Genomic DNA, 25,233 nt, shown 5'->3' with positions numbered 1-25,233 from the left:
ACAGTCGCTATCAAAGATTTTACTCGTAAGGCACATGACACAAAGAGAAAACACCTCACTTTACACACAGAAGGGAACCAATACACGCTGCAGACACTGGTGTACACACACTAGGTACTCAGTGAAAGGCATGTTAGTCACAATGAGAAGCTTCCGATACCACCAGGTGCTGATTGTGGACTCTGGATTTTGCAGGCAATCCTGATTTCAAATACCAGACAGACAGAAATGTCCCATCTCTTAACATTTTTCTTAGTTTTAAAAATTTTAGTAAAATAAAAATTAATATATTTTTATAATTTATTACCTTGCTAAAGGTAAAGAGTGCTCGTTATGGGTACCGGCTGCTCTCCAACCTCAGAGAGCCAGAAGCAGGAGCACCGGGCCACACGCGCCATGGCCCGACACGGGACACCAGAGCTCCCGTCTGCCCTGGGCTCCTTGTACATGTCGACCTGGCCAGTGAACCACAGACAGGAGAAGAGGACCACTGTTGTGCAACCACCCCAGGCCAGGTAGGTTCATGGTTGCTCCTTGCAGACAAAAAGATGCTTTTGGAGCCTTTGGTAGATCGGCACAGGCCTTTAGTGTAGAATCAGGGGACAGACATCTTTCTCCTCAGCACTCTTCTGGCTGTCTCCTTCCCGGATCTGAGCGACGCTGCCCTTACAGCCTCTCACCACAGGTGTGCACACTCATCCACGCACACCTACATGTGTGCACAGCGCGCTCTCCGGGCCCAGGTGTCCATTACACCGTGGGTGCTAGCCATAGTGGTGAAAGGTGGGAGGGAGGGGAAAAGCCTGGTAACTTCATTTACCCAGCAACCACACTCCTCCATTAGAGAAAGCTAAAAAGCAACACTTTAAAAGTATTAAGGCTATTTCATATCTATTTTAAAAATAAGCACCATAGGCCTCTAACTCTGGAATATGAAGTTTCAGTTTTAAAAAAGCTGTCCTGACAAGTGAAACAATTTGTGGGCAAATTTTGGGCATACAATGCACCAGGGTGGCTTAGGATGCTAGAATCCCGCGGACCTAGGCCAATGCTACCACCTAGTGGCTGCCAGAGGACGAGCGACACTTTGCCACCCGCCCTCTGCCTTTCTGCCTTCTTGCTCTGGGGAAACATGGCTATGCTCCCTCCTCATACTTCATTCACTTCAGCTAATTTTCAAAAAGTGCCACGACATAAAAGGGTTTTCCCGTAGCTCAATTCCTTCCCTTTCTCTAGATTTGCTAATGAACTCAGGAAAGTTCTCTTCCTTTCCCTCCCCTCCTTCCATTTGTAAACCCCAACAGATAGCTTTTGAGCGGAAGGGAATCTACCACAGAAAAGTAATGAACATTCATGTGCTGTGAGCCATACTAAGCAGATGATACATCACTGAAGTGTGCATCTCAATACCAGTACTTGAGGTATTTAAGAGAAATGTTTTCTCTTTTGCTGCTTATAGCTCTTTTGCATCATGAACACATACATGCTGGGTGTGAAATGGGTTAAGTTTTGGGTGAGGGGGCTAACAGGGCCCTAATAATCTCTACTAATCAGCACTCACAGCTTCAGCATGTACTGATGAGAAAGTATAAGCCACAGTTTCTGAATGGTGCCTGCACCTTACAGGACCATTTTGAATAGTCTGTTCTAAATTCAGGTCTAAGTGTTCTTTAAATGCCTCTGAGGTAAAGGGGGATACTTTACCCTAAAGGGTAAAATTTACCCTAAAGGGAAAATTTACAAAGGTCTGGATGAGGATTTATTAAGCACTAGGTGCTGGTTATATTAAACTGTAAGAATGTTTTGTAAGATACCCCAAAAAAGTAATTGAGATGAGGTTTTTAAGCTTAGATCAAACATTCATCTGGGAAGTTTATTAAAATCAAGATTTGGGGGCACCAACAGAGATGCTGGCTAAGTAAGATCCCAGACAACAGCATTTTAAAACTTCTTCCAAATTTACAGAAAAGCTGCAAAACTAGAAATCTACAAACCCCAGTTGGCCTGAATTCAACTGTTAAGATTTTGCTGCATATGTTCTCTGCACCCCCGCCCCCAATCCGGGCTTTCTTTCTGAAAATAAGCTATCGTGCTCCTTTACCGCTAAACAGTTTGGCATGCATCCCCCCAAACAAGGACATTTCAGAACCACAGAGTAATTACCGCATTGAGGAAATTCAGCAGGACAAAGCGCTTATCTAATAGGTGGTGCGTATTTCTATCCTCTTGATCCAGAATCCAAGCCAGGGCCCAGCCTTGCTTTGTCACGGAGAGGCTGCATTTTTAATGAGAACCCCAGAGGGCTGTAACCCAGGCCTTCTGAGCCCACACAGTGGAAAACACTCAAATAGAAAGTCTCTAGGGTTTCTTTCAGTTTTGATTCTCATGTCTACAGGGTTGGGTTAAGCTACACCCTATGTCAGTTTTCCTGTCAGTATTACAAGCTTCCCAGGGCTAGAGTTTCTCCTGCCAGCAGCTGTCCCATCACTCAGCCTATGCTGCAGCAACAGGCTCTGTCTTTATGTCCTGCCTGGATTACACTGCTGTCATGGCCCAGAGGACCCAACAAGAAAACAACAGTTTCAAAGGAGTCTATCCATTGATATGATGTAGCCAGACCTGGCTTAGCTCCAGAGCAGTCCGATTAGCTCACTCTTTCACTGAGAACAATCCTAAACAATTCATAGTCTCCACTTTGGAGAGCAGAAGCAGGGCCTGGTGTGCACCTTCCACAGAAGGTGGAAGGGAGAGTCAGAAGGAAAGGAAGAGGCATGGGGCACTTTGGGTGACCGGGCTTTGCAAATGCTTTCAGTGAAACTCAGCCTGGCTGCTGAAAAATTGATGACTTGAACTCTCACTTGTGAATCACCCATATATCTTAGAAAACACTTCTGTGTGTTATTTCACTTATTAACTTCAAATTAACTGTAACTGAAAGCAAAATTACCATCCAACTGATATATGGCATTTAATGTTTCCCTTAAGATGACAACTCCCTCAAGTTTATTAACACTACCTACTGTCATGTCCCCTCCCCTCCTTACTTGTCATTTTCAGTTTCCAAAGTACAACAGTGCATAGTACAAAGACATAGGCCCTAACTTGCTTTAACAGTTAGCTTCTAATGTGGGCATAACCGCTACTACTTACTAAATTAGAAAAAGATAAAAACATCTAATTCATGAAGGGGGAGCTTCGGCTAGTGAATACAATAACCACAGCTGAACACGGAGGTGTAATTTTTGACTTGCGTATGCATATATAAAAGTATTTAATACCATTATTGAAAAGTGTTTCTATTTTGTCATTTATGAAAGTTTTAAACTCTCAGAGGTCACATTATTCTCTACAACAGGAGAAAATAGCTCATACAAATCACCTTCACAAAAGTTTGATATTCAAATTAGCTTGCAATTATTAACACTACTACTCCAGAAGCACAATCTGAGTGCAATCATAAATTCCATAGAACTTGTAAGGAGCAGCTCTCCAACTGGTGCTGGCGCCCCTGGGAAGTAGGTGGGGGGGGGGGGGGGGGATAATTTGTAGGATTAGTTGTATTCAAACAGAGACCTGTAATTAGTGTCCTTGTTCTCATACAACTTCAAAATGTCAAATAGTTTTCTTATTATGGAGTCGGGGTTTATTTATAGGTTCGACACCATGACACTCGCAAAACTAACAAAATAAAAAGTTATACTTGATACTGGGAGTGTAACAAGAAGTAGTTTTAAGCTCCCTGAAGGGCAAGAAAAAGAATGCTGTGGGAGTTGCAGGCAGTTTCAGGAAAGAGGTAATGTGACTATAAAGAGCAACCAATCTCCATGTTCCAGGAGCTGAATTTTCAAGGTAGGGATGAGGAGCTAGCAAACTGCAATACAGATTTTGTTCCTTACAAAGTGAACATCCCTGTTAAACTTGAGGGTCTATCAAATGGAATCCCCCTATTTTTCTTTTAGTATCACAAGCTCCCAAGAAACCCAGCAGAAGCCCCCCCCCACCCCACAACACCCTCCCTGCGGAGGTGACCACACTTGTGATTTAGCACTGCTTTCATGAGATTTTTAGAAGTTACTTTTTTATAGGACTCACCCCCAGGGCTGTTTCTCAGTCTGCATGGGCACAAAGAAGAGCTTGTCTTTGAAAGGGAGACTGGTACACTTTCCCCATTACAGGCGACCTTGGTGAACCCAGAAACTTTAGAGGCCAGCTAGCTGTCTCCTGGGAGGAACAGGAACCTGCCCCAGCCCTGCAGGGGTGGAACAAGGAGGAAAATGACTTCTAGGACCCGACAAGCCATCTCCACAGCCTCCCAGCCGGCAGCCAAATCACCGCATCGGACCCGGGCTGGAGTTTCAGGGCCCACAGATCTTGAGTGTAATTACATTTTACCCATTACTACTACTTTGGCAGAGGAAAAAGTAGCATAAAAAGTATAAAAGTACACCATTTATTCACTCAGTATTTTTCAGGAGCTGTTCTGCACCACATCAGGGGTGGGGAAGGCAGCGGTGCTGGGGTCCAATTCTAAGGAGATGAAAACCCAGGGAGCCCCAGTAACCGGAGGAAGGTGCAGCAATGATGGGTGGGCTGAGCGGCAGGCCAGTTTATGAAGGCTTTGGGAACCTTGCTGGATACAGAGAACTCCTCCAGGCAGAGAAGCGTCCCTGCAGAAAGTAAGCACCACGCGCACAGACTGGGCAGAAACACAGACACACTCCAAACCAGACGCGGCTGAGGAACAACTGAGTCCCTGTAGGTCCCCAGACCCACAGACGAGGCTCCAGGAAACCCAAGGGATATGGTTTGAGGCTGTGGGAAGGTCGGTGTGATGGGGTCAAGAGAAATGGGTTGGAATCCAGCTTAACCATGTATTTGCTGTGTGTACTTAGGTCATTCAGCCCAAGACAGTTTCTTCTGTCTTTAAAAGGGGGAGGCACTTTCTCTGCTTCCCAAAGTTGTCTCAAGCACTTGAGATATGTGTATTCAAATGAGGTGACCCCGCCCCAGCAGGGCCCCATCAACTGCACTTATTACCACTATCAGAATGACTTTTCAGGCCCCAAGCTTCAATGAGACAGGTGGCCCTCCGTTGGCAGAAACGGCTTTAGAATGGTTGAGGCGGCCCACGTCCCCGGGAGGGGCTGCCTCAGGTGAGAGGTCATCCAGCAGGGAAGCTGCTTGGACCCTTGGTGAGAAGGCTGTAGAGGGCGATTTGGCTCTAGCAACTGTGCTTCCAGGACCGAGACTGTATTATGAGTTCTGTTTCAACACAGTGTTGGCCAAGCAAGGTTAGGTTTCTGTACATGTGAGTTCTACTCAAAGCAGCTTTGTTTACCACGGGTAGCTTTGTAGAGTTCTCTCATGGGAAATAGTTCTAAATGGATAACTCATTCTTGGACAACAAGTAAAATGCCCCACACCATGAAAGAGGCATAAAGAATAAAAGCAGACAAAAAGCAGTATGTAATGCTCAACATGGACTCGGATGATGGGATGTGTTTTCTATGGAGTGGTTTCTACCTAAAACCAAGGTAGCCATCTCTCTTCATTCTGCCTCCGATTAGTTCCACTAGACACCAAACAGACTAGAATGCAGGACAGAATAAATTTACTCTACAGGGACATGAATCAAGTTGCATAAACTTGACAAAAATACTGTGCTAATATTTGCCCTCAGAGCACAGACACGCCCAGTTGGGTGTTAGTGGATGATATTTCTATCTTAGGTTCTAGCCCCCACCCCTTTACAGCCAAAAGCAGCAAAAGTCTTCAGAAAAGAAAACAGCTAAAGTCACTTTGAAAGGTTTGAGATGTGCTAATCACAGCGCATCCCTGCCAAGAAGCTGGAATGTCACAACCGGATCAGTCGGCCAGCTCTGGTCCTGGCCAAGAGTGTGTGGCCAGCAGCAGCCTGGCCAAAGAAACTCAATCCTCATCACCAGCAGCGCTCGCCATAATTTTATCTCAAGGAAACACAGAAAAATACCCACACCCTTTCCTCCCAAAGCATCACCCTATTTGTCACTGATCAGTCAGGCGACCCAGGAACTCACTCGTCCATTTTTCTCAGCTCGGTTTCCCAGCTTAGGGCCCTCTGTCTCCTTCCAGCTCTACAATCCTCCACCTGCAAGGTTTTAATCCGAGCAGCCATCTCAGGTTATGTTAGGTACAGTAACCCTGCTGGCTGCCAGTGCCTTGAGAAACCAAGATAAAAAGTATTTTTATGCAACCTTGTCAGATTTCCAGGGCTTTGAGACTTGGTTAAGATGGGGTGGGAATGAAAGAAAACTATTACCTCTAAAAAAAGACTCCAAGTCTCACCACATCATTGACTAGAACAATACTGAGGAACTGGACGGAAAGAATCTATCTTGTTGCTGCGCTTACTTATTGGTACTGCAGCCCCACAGCCGGGGAGCTGGGGTGCAGGCACAAACACAAACCATCGGTGACGTGGACCTGAGGGCTCTGGGGAGCCTGGGGTGCCGGCAGGCCAGGGCCAACTGGAAGTCTAAAGGAATAAGTGAGGCCAGTTCCAGTCTTTGCTGGGCTACTTGCAAGTAGATACGAAAGTGGAAAGTGAAACTTCCTAAGCTGTTTGTTCACTGTAAATTCTGAGCAGCAGGGATCTTGTGTCCGGCCCCCAGATGCTTGCTCAACACTGGCTTCTATGAGCACTGCCTCTGTCACTGCCCTTCCCACCCACCTCGTTCCTAGGGCTGCTTTCCCAGGCTCCCTGTCGTGGGGTGCAACCCAGGGTCCCACAGGGCTTCGGCGTCTTCCAGATTCGTTCACATCCCTCCCTCCCAACTCCATTCATTCCGAGCGGGCCTGTTGGGCGGTGCCACGGTTCCTTCGTACAGATGGTGCCATGGGGCTCAGAGGTGTGCACGGTGGTCAGTCTCCAAACAGGACCCAACACAGCGTCCGGGCACTCTCGCCTCCCTGCTGAGCCCAGCGCCCATGTCACTAGGTGGAAGGTGAGTTTGGAGTGATTCACAGAGGGGCAAAAGGCCCCGCTTAATCACTGTTGTGATTTAGCAACTGAAGGGATTTTCCTTACACTTTGAGCTAATCTTCACACACACTCCCCACAGCTCACATGTTGGTAAACTTCCTCTTAGGAAGAAAATGGTCCAGAAAACCTTTTTTCCCTTGATCATTCTGCACCACCAGAAACCTGAGTAACAACAAAACATGGGGATTTGTTACCATAGTCCCTCTGTTCTAAGATGACAACTGCTTCAGCAGGTGTTTCAGAAAAAAATTAAAGAAACAGACCATCCACAGTACAATTTGTTTACAAAGACCATGCTGGTTTCGGAAAAATTAAAATGTGGGACAGTCTCTTCAGGATGGAGGGAACGAAGTCAAAGACTTCCTCTTGCTTTTGCAAAAGGCGTGGGCTGGAATGCACATGACGTCTAAAGGCCCTTCCAGCTCCACAGCAGTCACCCCGGGTTAATTATTAGCAGCAGGAGAGCAGGAGTTGGCCACCTCACTTCCTGAGGCGAGGCCCTGGGGTGGGCTGGGCCCTTGTCCTGCCCTGTGACCAACAGCACTCCTGCCAGGATGCTCGGAGGGGGCCAGGCAGCCCCCCTCCACTGCACTTGCCTTAGGCGCCCCAGGACTTTGAGACTGACTCCTGATGGTGGCCGGGTTCCCCACAGTTCCCTGGAGGCGAGGCTTCTCAGTGAGCTTGAGTTCTACCAGGTCCTTGCCAGAGAAAGCCAAGGATCTCATGAAGACAGTCTGGGTGTGTGGGTAACTGGTAAACTCAGGGGGCTCTTGAGGTGAGTGGGGGCTGTCCGAGCCTTCGGGAGGATGCAGGACAGCCTCACAGCACAGCAAATACACCTTCGGGCTCTTCCAGATGGCTGTGGCAGGGGCTTGGGAGGCACAGAACCTACCTCCCATGAAAGACCAGAAGCTCTGCCCTGGAGGGTTGCGAGAACCGCTGGGGAGACTAGCTGCTTAGAAGGGTGAACGCGGATGTGCTCGTGTCCAGTATTGTTCTGTGAAGCAAGCCTACAGACAGCGTTTCTCATTTGGGGTATATTTTAAAGTGGTTCTCATGTCAATGTCCACATAATCCACGTTTTCCTACTGGCCCACTATTAAACACGCCACTATGCCATGGACACTTTGCTCTGGTGGATGCATAACTGTAGCTGTGTGTTCAGATGAAGGCTCGAGCATCCAAAAGAACCCAAAGAGGGAGCATGTACTGGCACCAACATGTGTGAAGGGGGCCCAGGTGGGCCCAGCAACCACCCAACAGTGACCAGAGGGGCCAGACTGCCATGTGGAGGAAAGAGACAAAACAGGTGTAGGGTAAGTGACTTAGCCAGGTGTCTACACCACTGGCCTCTGGCTATCCCTTGTGGCCTTGATCATGTTAATGCAGAAGGCGCTTGGGAGCACGGACACAGGGCACGTGTGTCTGTGGACACCTGAGTCTGAGTGTGTGTGCTTGTGCAAGTGTGCACACCTGAGCCTGGAGGCCAGGGTATAAGGGCCGCGTCGTTCAGAGACAGAGGATGGCTACAGGAGACAAGCGATGTAATTACAGGAGAGGCGAGACCATGAGCGAAAGCCAGAGAGCCCAGAGAGAGAAAGATTTGGGTGGGAGCTGGGAGGCTCAGCTGCCTGCCCGCCTCCCAGCCCCTGCCTGACCCAGGCCTGCCTCCCTGCATGCCAGCCGCCCCACCTGGGGGGCAGTGTACCTGGTTCCCTGAGAGAGCTTGAAAGCCTACAAAATCTACCAAGGGCTCTCGGACTCTCCTTTATCCAACTACCTGAATCCATGGTGAACCTGCCCTGTGCCAGCTGGCAAAATGCATGTCGTGGGTGACTTGGCAAAGCCACTGGTATAACTGTATTCTGTCTTTTCCAGCAGGAAGACCAATCCTTTCCCTGGGGGAAGGACGAAGTTGAAGGCGCTGGGAAGGCATCTCTACGTCCCTTCCATGAGATTCTCTAGACCTGTCCCCTCTTTGGACCCCACATCTAAAAAGGAACCCAGGCTTACAGATCTTAAGGACCATACCTGAGGTGACTTGGTGGCAAGCAGGACCCAAAGCCAGTGCCTCTCAGACCTTGAGCTACCACGCCCACATTTTAGTGGTAAAACACATGGAACACAACATCAGCCAATTTTAACATTTTTAAGCACACGATTCAGGGGCATTAATTGCATCCACAATATTGTGCAACTACCACCATTATCTATTTCCAAAAACTTTCATCACCCCAAACAGGAACTCTGTACCATGAAGCAAGAGCACCCTGTTCCATCCGTCCCCCACCTCCGGTAACCTCCAATTCACTTTGTTTCCATGAATCTACCCAGATAGCTCCTGTAATTAGAATTTCAAAGTTTTGTCTTAGTATCTGTTCTGTTCACTTAATGGCATGTTTTTGAGGTTTTATGTTGACCCGCGTATCCTAACTTCATCCTCTGTTGAATCTGAGGAAGATGCCAGTGTATGGCTCCAGTTTGTCCTGTTTTTCCACCCATCCGTAGGCGGACACTTGGGCCGTGGCCACTGTCTGGTCACTGTGGATACTGCTGCATCGGATACTGCTGAACAAGCACTTGGAGCCATTTTTTAATTCCTTTGGGTCTATACCCAGGGCCCCATGGTAACAATGCTTAGCTTTTTTTTTTAGGGAACACCAACCATTTCTACAGGGGCTACAACATGTAACATCCCACTGCAACGGAAGATTCCAATTTCTCCTACTAATGCCGCTGCCTGTGCCCTCCAAGCAAGGAGAAGAGACAGCTCACTGCGGTCATGGGTTGCATTTCCCTAATGACAAATGAAGTTTTTTTATTTTTATTGTTTTGGCTTATTTGCCATTTGGAGCTCCTCAGAGGAATGTTTCTTCATGCCCTCTGCCTATTTTTAAAATGGGTTGTTTCTCTTCATTTGGGTTGTTGAGTTACAGGTGTTCTGAATGTTGGGGTTTTATCACATGTGATTTTCAAATATTTTCTTCCATTCTGGAGGTTGTCTTTTCACGTTCTTGGTCGTATCTTCTGATGCACCAAAGTTTAATTTTGATGAAATTCAATTCATCTATCTTTCTTTAGTCATTCATGTTTCTGGTGTCATATGCAAAATTCCAATGCCAAGTCCAAAGTCTTTTTTTTTTTTTTTCTTACAGAAAACTCTCTTATAGTTGAATGGTTTTAGCACTTTTACTTAGGTCACAGACTCCTTTGGAGTTAATTTTAGCATCTGGTGTGAGGCAGGGACTGCCCTGGTGTTTCAGGATCCCTCCCACCAGTCCTCTGGCAGAGTGTGCATCATTCCATCAGTGACTTCAAGTTCAGGGGCAGGCCCTTTACAAACCATCACTCCCGTATAGGAAGTCAACCCAGTGCCTAGTCCTTAGTAGATACTCAAGAATTAGTGAGATGAACAGATTGGTTCAATAGGGAAAGCACTGGGGCACACACCTGCTTCTCATCCCTACTGCAAGAGCACCCCCAACTTCCTGAAAGACTTGTGTTTGGAAGAAGTAAACACAATAGCCTAAACATATGAAGAATCAATGTCAACAACTGCATTTGCACTTTGTTAAACTAAAGTGATCCTAGTCCTAACTAATGTGGTTAACAACAGGGCATAGCACCCCAGCCCTGAGAGAGTCAACATGTCCTCACCAGTGTCCTGGTTCAAGTCCCTCAAGGCAAAGATGAAGAAACCAAGGGGCAAATGGAGGCAGTAACTTCCCAAACCCTGGGCTTCAATTCCCAGGGCCTTCCACACCAAACACAGGCCTCAGTAATGCAGTGGTCACTTATTTACTGCAGAGGGAGGAGGGGTCCCCTGACTCCACAACCTAGTGGGGTGGGGTAAGGAGTTGGGGGGGGGGTGAAGCTTCTTTTTTCCTGCTGTTTTCAGGGAGAAAACCCACGGTCACTCATCTCCAGCCACACTGCCCCTCCACCTTCTCGTTCCCTGTGCCAAGCCAGACACCACCTCAGAAGTTCCTCTTGCTGGGACACCCTCCCTTTCAGCCCTCCCTCAAATTCTACCTCATCAGTGAGCCCTTCCCAATCACTCCCACCTGCTAACTCTACTGTCCCCTGTACTAATTGTTAAGGGGAAGGATGTCCTAAAGGAACTCTGCAGTCTTATGGACTCCACCCCCTACTCCAGCTTTCTGGACCCTACCCCCTACTCCAGTGATTGGAAACTACAACTCCCAGCAGTACCAGGGAGAGAACTCCGAGGACCCAAGGGCGGAGCTAGCAGGAATTCTAGGACATTTGGGGGATAAGTAGGATGCGATTGCATCTCGCTCTGGAAACAGCTCTCCCGAACCCGAACCCAGGACTCCGTGTGTTCCATCAGCCTAGCCGTAAAGTATCCCAGTTACTTTCTATCCCACTCTCTTTCCCTGGGTTGTTTCCTATTTCTTTTCCCTTTTGTAAATAAACCCATTATTGACCCTTTTGTGTGTATCTGCAGTGTAACTGAACTGTGAGCCTGGGGGTGAGGCCCCACAGACAGGCGGTCCAGGCCACTCTGGGCTACCCTGTAACATAATTACACCAGGCCCATTAACTGTTTGCTTACTGCCGGCTCCTCCCAATCCCCACAACCCTACCTCCCACTAGGATGGAAATTCCATAATAGGCAGGGCCCAATTAGTAGGCGGCTGTGTCCCTAGCGCCTGGAACCCAGGATAGAGGAGGTATCCAGTAAATGCATGGGTAAAAGGGTGAAGTGGGGAACACCCTACTGCAAATTTACCACATCACAAAAAGCTAGAGGGGCAGGCAGGCAGCTCCGAACTCACAGGGGAGCCGGGACTGGACCCTGCAGTTGGAAGCCCAGAGTCTGTACCAGGCTCAGGGGCACCCGGGCAGGCAAGGCCCGGCTGTGTGAGCAGATACGCCCACGTGCCTCAGGCAAGCCCGAGGTGCTGGCAGCTGTCACTGCTGAGCTGGCCACAGAAAAATGGAGTCTCCCCCACAGGTGTTTACTAAATGCTTGTGCAACACACTCAGGAACGAGGCGCTCAGGAACTCAGGTACGCGCGGCGTGCACCTGCATCCTTAGAAGGTGTGCCCTGCAGATCATCATTCGAGCAGTGGTGGAGGGGCTGACAGAGCAATTCCAATTCAAGGAACATACCGCCAGGATATACCCAGGCATGAGTTAATTTGCAAAAATTATCCTGCTAGACACATCTGTAATATTGGAAAATACCATCCAAAGAAGCTGATTTCCAGCTTTCGAAAGCCAGGAAAGAAAATCACAAAAGGCCGTGAGGGGCCCGTGAAGACTGCTAAAGACATGGGTGAGGTTAGCAGGCCAGGAATGCCAGTTATGACGCTCTACCTACAGAGGGATCGCAGCTATTTAAAAAATAGATAAGAAGTTCACAAGACCATGAAAATCAAACTGCTAGTTTTTCTATCCTTTTAATCTTTCTCTATTTCCTGAGTTTTCTATAAGCAAAAATAAGACTGAAGAAAATCAAAAGTCAACCCTTTAATAAAAACGCTATCACTTGGTACACTATGCGTGTCTGGGTGAGTAACTGTTTAAACCTCTACCCTGGCCACCTCTTTTCAAGGCCTCCCCAGGTTTGCCCCCAAAACCTGGCCTGACAGTCCCCCTACCCTGTCTTTGCTGAGGCCTTGCCAGCCACACCTGTGGCCACTCCCGCCCCCAGCACTCTGGAGGCTGGACTGTCCCGCTTCCAGCTGTGTGGCAGGGGTAGTTACAGAAACGCTGGCATTCCTTTTCCTTGTGAGCTGGCTGTCCCAACTCACAGGGGGCACCGAAGACCCATGGCCTCTACTTCACAGGACCTTGGGAATTAATGGACCCACTCCTCCTGGCCCTGCTAAAGGTGAGTATCACATGCCACAGGCCGTTGAGTGTGTTCCAGACCCTGCCACGTGTTTGACCCGACCTCCTGAGTCCACCCTGCACTGTGAAGTACTGCATGGCACACTGATGCTCAGAAAGAAAATTCTTCATCTTCAGCCTAAGTCTGGGCACCTGTTTGTTTCTGAAGGGAGAAAAGCAGGTTTCTCCTGGGTCTCTGGAGGAGACTGATCTACTGGTCTCCTCCAGAGAATGCACAGCCCAACTCATTCAAAGCTGATGCCCATGTCCCTCTCCCAGCTCTGCCCCCTCCAGAGTCCCCACGCCCTTCTGATGCTCCCCACGTCCTGCTGACTCCGTAAGCTGCCTTCCCAGCCCCACCAAGTCTCCCAGGTGCCTGGACTCAGCGTTGGCGCCCTGCAGTTAGTCACAAGGTTTCCCACATTCTCCCTCCGTGAGCATTCTGCACTCAGCCTCCCTGTAAGGCCCCAGGCACTGGATGAGCCCCAGCTGCAGCTGGGCCCCACTGCAGGTGTCGGTGAGTAAGACGCCTCACGGGCCCCTGCTCTGGGACTCACAGGCTGGTCACAGAAATGTGCAAATTCACCTTTCAGTCTGGTGAGCACTGCAAGGACCCTGTGTACCACTGGCTGAGGGTGAGGTCACAGCATAGCTTGGGACAGAAGAAACAGCTTTTGAGGGGTTCTCCCTGATCTTGAAGGATGGAGTCTCAAACAGCAAATTCAAACAACCTAACATTTACCCCAAGCCCTCAGGGGTTTGAGCCCCCAGTCATCTCATCCACAATCTGATCAGGCTAACCCACGAGACCCCAGAGACCCTGGGCGCACCCGCCACTCCGAGGCCTCCACAGAGCTGAGCAGGAGAGCGCGGCTGTGTGTGTGTTCTGCTTTTCTTGCCCGTCTTGTCTAGGCATCTCCTGCCCCAAAGCCGCTCTGGACCAGTGTGCTCAATGCCACCTCTGGATCAGAGACAGGTGCATCAGCTGGTCCCCGGGGTGCCTACTGGAAGCTTGGGTCCCACCTCTGACCCCCAGAATTCAAGTCTTCTAAGTCATGCAAGTCTGAGAGTTCTGCTCTCTGCCCGTTCAGCTCCCCTGGGCTCCCTCCTCTTCATTCCGTTCCCAGCTGCCATCTCTGGGTGCCTCCAACACCCGGCCATGGGTTGACATTCAGCCTGCAGAGTGCCCACCTCCCCAGCTCTGCCGACCTCACCTCCCACCCTGTGGCAGTGCCAGCTCAGCCCCAGCTCTTCGTCTGAGGTGGCCATCTCCACCTGAGAGCAAGGTCACACTGCAGTCCTTCTGTCAAACTTACCAAGGACAGATGGCAGGCAGTGACTGACAACCAGCATTCCGAACACTCAGGCAGCCCTGGACAAGTGCCTGTCATCACGACATCTTCACCTGCCTCTGCGAGGTGACACCTGGCACTCGTGTGGAAATGCAAACACCGAGTGGCCGGAGACTCCACTGAGGTGAGGTGCTTGGAGCTGGCTGGTCAAAACCACCACTTTCTTCCTTACATCCATCCCCTCCCCTCACCCCTCAAAACCTGATTCTCACTCTTTGGGAATCGATCTCCCCACCCTCCCAACGAGGCAAGTGCCGTTAGACTCTCCCAAGTCCACCTGGCTCTAGAGTCCTCTGCCCTCCATGGCCACCGCCTGCCCTCGGGGTTGAAGCTCAGCTCTGGGGGAACCTCTACCAGCGGCTGTGTCCCAACTGGCTCCTCCACAGCAAAGCCTTCGAAAGAAATGGGGCTCCCTGTCCCTGCACAAGGGGCAGCTGCTCCTCCTGACTGGCAGCCCTTCCCCAGGCATGGATGCCCCGCATCAAATCACTAGTTTTCATAATCACCTCCCCCCAGAGGAAAACCGGAGGTTCTCTTCTAGCCAACATCCTGAGAAGGCTCAGCTGGACTGTGCAAGATGGAACTGAATGAAAAAGTCTGCCCTGGAGGGTCTCACAGGAGGCCCTCCCCACCTGAGCAGGGACCTTCCAAAAGGAAAACATTCTCATGACTCCTCTCCACCCCATGCCTTAAGCACCCAGACCTGTTTAGGAATTCAAACTCTTAGTCTTTGAAAAGCAAATAGCTACTGCAACAAGACCTGAGTCTTTATGACTGAAAAAAATGACAACATAAAATGATAAAACTGTAACACAAAATTGAAAGTGTCTTGCATTATTTATAGATTATGTTGGCAGAACTTTATTTGTGACCACAGATCTATTCCAGAATCTGGCTACTCCCGGCATGGTTTGGGGACTCTTAACACCACGTGGGAGCCTGTCAGCAATGCAGAAAGAAATGCAGAATGTAGGGCAAGCCCCAGGCCCCTAGAATTAGAATCTGCATTATAACAATAAAACTTGGGAAGTCCTGGCACAGAGGATATGGTTGGTGGAGTTGGGGGGAGATGGAGCCATGTTCTATAGAACCCTTAGAGAATGAGGTGCTCTTGTATCAGGTGCTTGTGTGGGGTCATTTTCTAATAGCAGCGTGAGGGAAGTATAGGTGTGGGAGGCCTAGAGCTGACAAGCAGCAGCAGTAGAAGCTGATGGGAGAAGCTAGGAAGTAACCAGGTCTGTGTGGGCGTGCAGGGGCAGGGCAGGCGGGACGAGGGCTTTCTGGGTGTGACGGGCAGGATTTGCCCAGCCCAGGTACTGGGGTTGAGGGTGGAGGCGGTAATTGAAGGGTGAATGGAGGTTTCTAAGCCGGAAGACTGTGTCACTTGGAGGGGGCATTTTTAAAGAAGAGGCTGGGCTCTGTCTTGGCCTGGCAGAGGGACCTGAGGAACACCCATGAGGGAGGGTCAGATGTGATATACTCAGGACCAAAACTGCCCAGAATGACCAGGCCAGAGACAAGACCTGCGAGCCTCTGCAGATGACCATGGGATCTGCTGAGGAAGGCCTGAGGGGACTATATGAGCAGAGGGAGGGTGGAGGGAACAGGGGAGATGAGATGGGCTGGGAGGTAGAGGGGAGATCCGAATCACAGGACTGCTATCCAAATCCCTAAATGTATCACCTGAACTGCAAGTCCCCTCTAATCAAAGTCATACCTTTCTGTAGACCCATGCTCACTGCAGCATGATTTGCAACCGCCAGCAGATTTCCAAGCTAAATGTGCATCGACAGACGAATGAATAAACAAAATGTGATACACACACACACACACACACATACACATATATTCAGTGAACTATTATTCAACCTTAAAAAGGAAGGAAATTTGACAAAAAATATGACAATAGCGATGGCCCTGGAGTACATTACGCTAAGTGAAACAAGCCAGACACAAAAGGACACTGTGTGATTCCGCCTGCAGGAGATGCCAGTAGGAGGTGCAGTCAAACTCACAGACGGAGTAGAGGGGCCTGCCAGGAGCTGAGGGGAGAGGGCAGGGGCTGGGTTCATGGGAACAGAGCTTCAGTTTTGCAAGATAAGGCATTCTGGAGATGGCAGCTGGTGATGGCAGCACGACTTAATGCCATGGAACTTAAAAATGGAGAAGATGGTCAGTTTTATGTGTATTTTACTAAAATTTTAAAAAATGATGTCTTTTCACCTGCACTCCCATGTTTATTGCTGTTTTATTTACAATAGAAAAGGCATGGAATCAACCCACATGCCAGTACATAACTGTATTAAAAAGATGTGGTACATACACACAGTGGATTATTACTCAGCAATAAAAAAGATAAACTCATGCCTTTTGCAGTAACATGAATGGAGCTGGAAGGGATCATGCTTAATGAAATAAGGAGAAAGAAAAGGAAAAATGCCAGATGGTTTCCCTCATAGCAGGGGCATAAAGGACCGGGGCGGGGGAAATAATAATAATGAACAACTATATACCACAGACATTTTATGGGGGTGGAGTGGAGAATGGCGGGGGGTAATGCATGGGACTATGGTGATGGCACACAGGTGAATTGGTGGTGGGAAGCCCACAGGGATTACAACTGAGATGGAAAAAGGCACAAGATCATGTAAAAAAATAAAATATTATACATATATATATAAATATATATTTAATGATGTCTTTCATTATAAGTATAGAAAATCTCAATTCCTGGAACTGGATAGCAGGTTTCAAGACAGGTGAGAGCAAATCCACCACTGTGGCCCTTTCCAGTAGGCTGGGCTGTTCCAGGGAGAGAGTAATTGGGTGGGGACGTAACGGTGAGGAAAGCTGGGAGCAGGCTTTTCTTCTCAGGCAGAGAAATGCCAAAGGATGCTAGTAACACCATAGAGTCCACCTGATAAACTTCCTTAGGTGAGAAACAGACCCAGAATATGACTAAGATTTGGGGGCTGCTCCCTGCTCCAAGTCTGACAGCCTGTATGTCCTGCAGCATGTCATCCCTTTCAGGGCCTCAGCTTGCCCCACTGAGAAAAGAGGGAGCTGGGAAAGTTTGTTTTTAGGGTTTCTTCTAGTTCCAACACTGTGATTCTTTCTGTCTGATAAAAAGTGACCTCAAACTAAATGCTTTCACAGAGCTGTGTCTGCAGGAGGCAGTGAGGAGCAGAGCACTTCAACCAGTAAAATCTATCACCGCAGCAGACTAGGAGACCTTTCTAGGTCAGTGAGAGCTTGCATCTTGCATCCTAAGAACTAGAACATTTTTTCACTAACTGGTTTATTACCCATGAAAGGCCACCGATGGGACAAGTTACAACATTATTGTGAAGTCCCCAGGACTGGGGTGCCCCAGAAGTTAACTCTATACCCTCACATTTTCATTTTATGCTACTCTGCAATTAGAGAAGGTGTGTGTGTGTGTGTGTGTACATGCATGTGTGTGTTTGCATGTGTCTATGTTAATGAGGAAGTGAGCTACAGACTTGCATGGCACGCACCCCAGAGCCTGCCCCTTGGACTGGTGTATCTGGGGGTCAATACTGCAATCTAGACTTCCTGGTAGGTGCCCTGTACTCACCTTGTTCCCTGCTGCCACAATGCTGGTTTCCTGCCTGACTTCTCTGCATGCAAGCCCCTGTCTGCACCTCCAGGCCACCCAATGCCCACCCAGTGCTTGTGCAGAGGTGGCCAATATCACCTGCTTCCCTGGCTCTGCTAAAGGCAGAAGGCTTGCTTCTAATCTCAAACCTAAGGCTGGGAGAGGGATGTGGGTGGTTTTGTAGAAAGGACAGGTGGGAGTGTAAACACCAGGAAAAAAAGGAAGATAAGATCTAGGGACACCCTGTCTTCTGTCTCACCTCACACACCCTGACTCAACTTCCATGAGCACTGAGCTGGTGGGAAGCACAGCTGCCTTGTGTTTCCCCCTGGTGTGTCCACCAAAGATCCGTCCCTCCTCCTCCAGCCAGTCCTCCCGGTGGGAGGAAGGAGTGCATCAAGGCTGATACAGCAGAGGCAAAGCTGGAGGGCGTGCCTGAGGAGGAGCGGCCACAGACCTGTGCATGGACCAAATTCAAGAACACCGACCCAGCATGCAACATCAAGAAATCAGTTGTGTCTATTTTCAGGTAAAGAGCTCCTAAAGCTAGAAGGCTTCCCAAGCTGACTTCCACAGCACTAATCTTCCAATTTAAAGTCACAGCTGGGTGGGGTGACCAACATCCCAATTTGATTTGTCTAGGGCAGTGCCAGAGGAGCTTTGCTGATTAGATGCAATTATTAATAGCATCCCCTTTAATTCTCAAAATGTTCTGGCGTGGGTCATACATTCAAGTTGCCTTGTTTGGGGGCTCTCAAGTTAGAGCTGCACTTAAAGAAAGCTGCCCATCAGGCCAACGAGCCCCCAGCGGACATCAGCTGTATACCTGCAGGAACAGTAGATTCACTATCCCCTGAGAAAGTCTCTAATGGGGCTGGGGGAAGCTGTGTTATAAAAATAACAATATTCAAACTCACACGCAGCATGGTGGCAGCTAAGTAATGTCTTTCCGCAAGCAGAGTAGGAGTGGGGGAGACAAGAAAACCTCCTGACTTTCCCCCTTCTCTCTTCTTCGTCTTACTGCCTCTTCACTGGACATTTACTGAGCACATCTGGTATTCCAAGGACAGTGTGGACACGATAGTGAACTGAACAAAAAGACCAACGTGGAGTGGCATCCTACAATACAACAGGCCTGCCATGTCAAGGTCATCAGGGACAGAGGTGGAGGAGCTGGCCTGGACACTGAGCACAGTCACACAGCGGGCAAGATCTGGGGCTTCCTGTACCACAAAGGTCATTATTGAGACAACTGGTGAAACCCATGCAAGCATTCCAGTTTAGGTTTTATGGTATTGTATCAATATTGATTTCTTGATTTTAAAAATTGCCAGTATTTATGCAAGCAAATGTCACTGTTTTCAGGAATACACTGAAGTATTTGGTAGGAAAGGAAGAATCTAAAAATGATCCTCACATGGTTCAGAAAATATACATATATGCATAGATAGAAAGATAAATATGATAAAGTGGTGACATTTGGGGAATGTGGGTGAAGGGTACATGAGAATTTTCTGTTCTGTTCTTGCAATATTCTCTAAGTCTACATTAGGTCAAAATAGAAGCTAAAAAATATTTAAGTCTCAGAGACTTCTTTTGCTGTTGTTAAAAAGAAACATGGCCCTTGAGTTCACAGAGCTGAGGTGCAGCGGGGGAGCCCAGCACTAATAGAAATAACGACAAAATGGAATTGCAAGCGTGGAAAGTGCAGCACAAGGAGTCAGGTCTGGAGGCCTGAGTGTTGACGCAGGCAGTTTAGTCAATTCAGGAAGGTGAGAGACAGTCTCTACAAACATGGTGCTAAGACCCAAAGGATGAACTAATTGGAGAGGAAGAGAAGGTTCCAGGCCCTCAAGTCCCCCAGTAGGTGCGGTAAGGCTGGAAATGCTTGAGGACTGAAGCTCGCACAACAGAGCCTGTGGTAGAGGCCATTAGCTTTGTCTTTATTCTAAGAGCAAGGGGGAGTGAAAGACCCCTGCTATGCGTTCAGAACAGGCTGGAAGGTGAGCGGGCCCATGGAGTCCACGCAGCTGGGTGGTGACAACAGCTGCTCCATGCAGAACATCGTGAATTGTTTTTCTTCTGCTTCCTGCCTCTAATTTTCTACAACAACTGTATAAATTTGATAACCAGACCATGTGAGGGAACTGGGGGGAGCAAAGGGGCTGAGACCTGGGCTCAGCTGTCATCTGCCCTTCTCCAGGCCCACCAGTGGTCAGGATCAAGGGATGGCTGTGGAGTTGGCTGCCATCTGTTTCATCAAGAACCTCAGGTTGAGACCTTGGGGCTGACTCACTTCAAGTACAGGGGCCAGGGGTTCACACCCACCCGTGAAGTTAGACCACTGCCTTTCCTCAACCAGCTGGCCACAAGCTCTTCCTGGACCTGGCTCCTGCCTCCTGGAATGCCCCCTTTATCCTTGAGAGCCAGCACCCTGGGGCCCTGGCCTGGCAGTGGGGACTGCGTGATCCCTACCACAGTGACACTTGGCGCTGATTCTTAGGCAGAACCAGGTTCCTGGTGCTGGGATGAGGATGAGAGCGTGTGTGGAGCCCACTGCTAAAGGAGAGCACCCTTTCCTGCACCACGTTCAACCCTGGTCAGCCTTCAGTTCGCTCCTTCCACAGTCAAATTAAAGGAACTAGCTTGGATTGTTATCCTCATTTTGCAGTTAAATGATTTGTCTAAGGACAGACTGGGGTTCAAACTGTGGCTGCCCCCATTACGAGCAGTCTCTTCAGGCAGCCAGTTCATCTCTCTGACCCTCAGTTCTCTCATCCCATCTATAAAATGGGGCTGGTGGTATTAAAGAAGATCTGGGGCCAGAAACCACCATTTAGTCCCTTCTAGGCCCCAACAAACCCAGTACAGAAAACTCACTCCAAACTACACACTGCTTAAATATTTACTAAAAGTTTGTGTATCCTGACAGTAAATCATGGGATCTGAATTTTCCAGGACTATCCCAACTTCAAATCCTCTGTCCTAACTTTCCACATAAACCATCGAAATGCCTCAAAAATTCCACTCTCTCAGTATCCAAACAACACCTCCCAGGCCTGCTCTTACACAAAGCAGCAGCACAAATATACTTTTTCAGAGTACAGATCTCCATCTTTGCTTCACAAAATACAGTCTGTGGAGCCCTGCTGGCCTCTGAAGGAACTGGGGTACGGGTGAAACCCCAAAGCAGACGGTCCTCTAGCACAACTCCCAGACTCAGGCTAGTTTCAGGCACATCCATGTATCTGCAGCTAGGAGAACCCACCCATGACCACAGCCTCACCCACAGAGGCACATACGAGTGGGTGGGCTCTGTCCTCACCAACCTCCTGAGCAGCTGGCACCCAGGACAGTGGGGCGGCCAGAGGGCTGCCTGGGATTAAATGAATCAGTTAATGTCTGGAAAGCACTCAGACCAACACTTGGCAGCCAGTCAGTGCCATATCAGCATTCATAAGTAAAATCAGAGGCACCCTGGCAGAAGGTGCTCATGCCTTAGACAACCAGAGGTACTGCCCCTAGCCCAGGATAAACAAGAATGGGTACAAAGCCCAGGGCTGGAAGCTGGGCCCCTCTGTGGAGATGGGGGAGAAGAGGGAAGAGCCCTACTTCTAAAGTGCAGGACCTCTTCATACCTCTGAGCTTTTGTTTCTGCTTCCTGAATGCCATCTTTTCTACCTTTGAGGCTGCATTCAAATGCCATGTGCTCCTTAGGGTGTTTCCTCATGTCCATCAGAATCAGTGGCTGCCTCTATTGGCCTCTGCTCCTTCTGGCTTTAACCTCTCTTAAAGCAGTAGAAAGATGATTGACTGGCTAGTTGACAGAGATAGATGATAGACAGACAGTCGGGTGGAGATGCATACTGTCTTCCCAATTCCATCAAGAAGCCCTCCAGGCAGGGGTTGTGCTTTTATTCTGTAGTGCTTAGTCCTGACATACCATAGGCTCAATAAATGTCTGAATCCACAGTTAAATGTGTGCTCACAGCTCATCTTAGCTTGAAGGCAGAAAGCGGCTTCAGGAGCATACACAAGCAGAAGCTATGTAGAGGCAAGATCTGATTCTTGGAACCCATGACCAGATTAGATTTCAGCCAGGGGCCTACCAGTCACTCCCCTGAGTTCCCCCTCAGCGATGAAAGGAGACACCTGTGAGCTCAGAGCCCCAGTCGCCAGGACCCAGACAAGGGAAGTGTGGACACTGACTGGTCCTCTTCCGTCTCTACCAGAGTTGTAAGAAGAGCCTGGGCTGGGGAATAAACACCAGCAGGCTGCCCCGCACCCCTGGCCTGTCAACGCCAGGGCAAGTGCTGAGGGCCTCTGACATTCCAGCCCCTGTACAGACCCTGGGGACACATGCAGAGGGACTGGTTTTCCAGGAACTGTCTGGTGGGAGAAGATGAGTGCCTAGATTATGGTCAACGGCCACCGCCGAGGTGGGAGGGAGGTCCGCTCCTGAACTGCCATAGACTCTGAGGGCGTGAACGAGGTAGGTGTCATGTCTTCTAGTTCCTTCCCATCGCTAAAGCTAAGCGTCTCTAGTGGGGCATGCCCACCCTCCAATACAAATCCTGGAGTGTCTGAACTTGAGGATCAGGTGTTCACAATCCATCCCTCTTGTTCCCCAGGCACACACTGGCCTAGCTCCTCAGTTTCCTCGTCTGTAGGGGGGCTTGGTGTGACACTGGAATTAAAGAAGGTATCTAAAACCTCCTAGTCCACAGTCAACAATTAAGGAGTTGGTTTCAATTCCCTGATCCATTTGCTGGCTTGGAAGCCCAACTTCTTTCAAGGATAAGATCCATCTCACACCAGTTTCTGATACTTGAAGGACAATGTTAAGAACGGTCCAAATAGGGCCCTCCCTGGTAGTGCAGCGGGTTGTAGTGTTGCACTGCGAAGCTAAGCCAAGCCGTGGCCACTTCAGTGCAAGTTCCATCCCTGGCCCCAGAGGTGACCCACATGCTGCGGCAGACTGCAGCAGATCTCTCCTGTCTTGCCCTCTGCTCCCCTCAGCAGTGTACTTCATCTATTCTGCTCCCCACTCTAGCTCTGCACCTCTGGCCTGTATGCCAGCTCTTCATGCATAAATAAATAAAAAAGATTTTAAAAAGATTTTAAAAAAACTATCAGAATAACTTTTCTATGATAAAATGTGGAAAGGAAGGCTCAGATTGTGTTACCCTGCTTCTTTCTCCAGTCCCAAGCTGACCTTGAGAGCCTGTCTGGATGGGTATGGCTTGGCCAGAAGCTGTCCTCTTCTATAGCAATGAAGTTCCACCAGGCACCGGCACTCTGGTTTCACCCACTTACTCTGCACCCCCTCCTCCAGCACTGCACCTGACCTATAGAAGCAGCTCAATAAAAGCTTCCTGAAAGGAATGGCTCAGCCACTCAGAAAACCTTCAGTAACCTGACCTTTTAGTTCTCGGCTAATGTCTAATTTGCATATAGGAGTCTGTTTGGGAGACAGCAAATCACCAGAGACAACTCAGGATCAATACAGAGTATTAGGCACATTTTATTCAACTCTAATTCTCTGCAAATTGGTATTCCATTAACTGTATGTGGGATTTATGGGCGCTCATTATAAACTAGAATATTCAACTAGAACAACCTACTCTCTGTCAGATAATAGCTCACTGTTGTTAATTTTCAACTAGTCAATCTCAGGAAGGTTTCCAGCCTCAATCTACTTTACATCTTGATTTAATCGTCAGAAAAGTCATCTATTTGAAAGTTTCCATACAACAAAAGAGAGCTTGATATAAAAGAAATAGACCTGCCCATGGAACCAGAACACTTGAGTCAGATCCCAGCTATACCACAATACTGTGTTATCTGCTAGTAGAAGCCTCAATTTCTTCTTCTGTAAAATGGGAATAACACCAGTCTTTTACAGAGGAGTTATAAAATGTAAATGATCTGATGTATGAGGAAGCACTGCATGCAGACCTTTAAGACCTTACAAGGCTGAGTTCTTACAGAAAAATGTAAGAGGAGATTCTCCAAAAACTGAGGCCAGCTAATGACAGAAAGCAGGGTGGTTCTAAAAGGACGGAAGGGATATTTTGTCCCCAACCCCCCTGGGGATCTTCGGATATGTCTGGAGACATTTTTGGTTAAACAAATGAGGAAGGGAAAGGGATTGCTACTGGAATCTACTGTATAGAAACCAGGGATGCTGCTAACAGCCTACAAAGCACAGGACAGGCCCCACAACAAAGAATTACGGAACCACAAATGTTAACATTGCCAAACCCTGATCTGAATAATCACTGGAGGCTGGGTTTGGGAGCTTTTAAGAACAGAAACCTTCCCAACCAGGCTTTACTTCCTAGCATCATCTGCTTAAACATTTGCAAGATGGATCATCTTGCAAAGCAGCTCTTTTGTAAGTAAAGCTGAACTGCCAACTTCTGGAATTTCTGAATGTATAAAACTGCTTTTAAAGAAGATGTTCTCCTATTACAATTTGGCTAAATTGTTTTTCCAAAGTCCTTGACTTCAGAAGTCCTGGGCACAAAGACAGGGCTTGTCATTATGCCACTAGGCCCTAAAGATGCTTTGGTAATTCTAATTTCCTGATGAAATGGGAGCCAGGAGGGTCTCTAAACGAATTAAATTCACATCACGCCAACTGCTCGCCTGCTTTGTGCCGGGCACGGTGCCAAACACCTCCACATAATTTATCCCACTTAATCCACCCAACAACCCAATGAGGTGGGCATTATTGCCGGCTGTTTGCAGGGGAGGAAATTGAGGATCAGACAGGTTAAACAACTTGCTCAAGGTCACCAGCTGGCCAAGGGGGAGACCCGCTTCAACAGAGGGCTCCAGTTTCCAAGTCACAAGCTCTTTCCACCACCTCGGAAAACCCAGGTGTCAAGTTGTCTCAACTTCCCATGAATTTTTAAGGCAACCACAACTTCTTAATAAGTTTAGGGTGCTGAAAATAGGAATTTCCTGGGGGCTGGAAGATCGCCCATACACTCCCCACTGCAGCTGTCTCACCGCAGGTACCTGATAAATCATTCCATATCGTCCTCGGAACCGGGAGGATTTCTTGGCGCTGGAGTTTAGTGCCAGGCCCAGGAAATGCCATCTTTGAAAGCCGAGAGGCGGATTCGCCCTGGGAGCCGAGGTCTGGCTGCGGCTCTAGGTTTGCTCTCCGCGAGTTGTGCGCCCCCTCGGGCCCCGGCCAGGGTCGCGGCGGCACTGGGCCCTCCCGGGTTGCCGGCAGTGCAGCCTCCGCCGGTAGCGTCCGCCCAGCCCGGGTCGAAGCACACGCCCACGCTCCGCCGCCGCGTCCCAGCCCTTAGCCCGGGACCCAGCCCGCCGCCCAGAACCCAGCTCCACCCGGTCCCGCTGCACCCGC

At 48.9% G+C, this 25,233-nt stretch overlaps 1 protein-coding gene across 2 annotated transcripts in view; it reads right to left on the bottom strand.

Annotated features, from left to right (window-relative positions):
* The window catches only part of PTPN3 (protein tyrosine phosphatase, non-receptor type 3), a 125,236-nt gene that overhangs the window by 82,093 nt on the left and 17,910 nt on the right, over window positions 1-25,233 (bottom strand). The window lies entirely within an intron of this gene.

Source organism: Condylura cristata, unplaced genomic scaffold, assembly GCF_000260355.1.
Source record: "Condylura cristata isolate star-nosed mole 26May11 unplaced genomic scaffold, ConCri1.0 scaffold00006, whole genome shotgun sequence".
Taxonomy (NCBI): domain Eukaryota; kingdom Metazoa; phylum Chordata; class Mammalia; order Eulipotyphla; family Talpidae; genus Condylura; species Condylura cristata.
The sequence above is the reverse complement of the archived record's forward strand: the minus strand, read 5'-3'. Positions and strand labels throughout refer to the sequence as shown.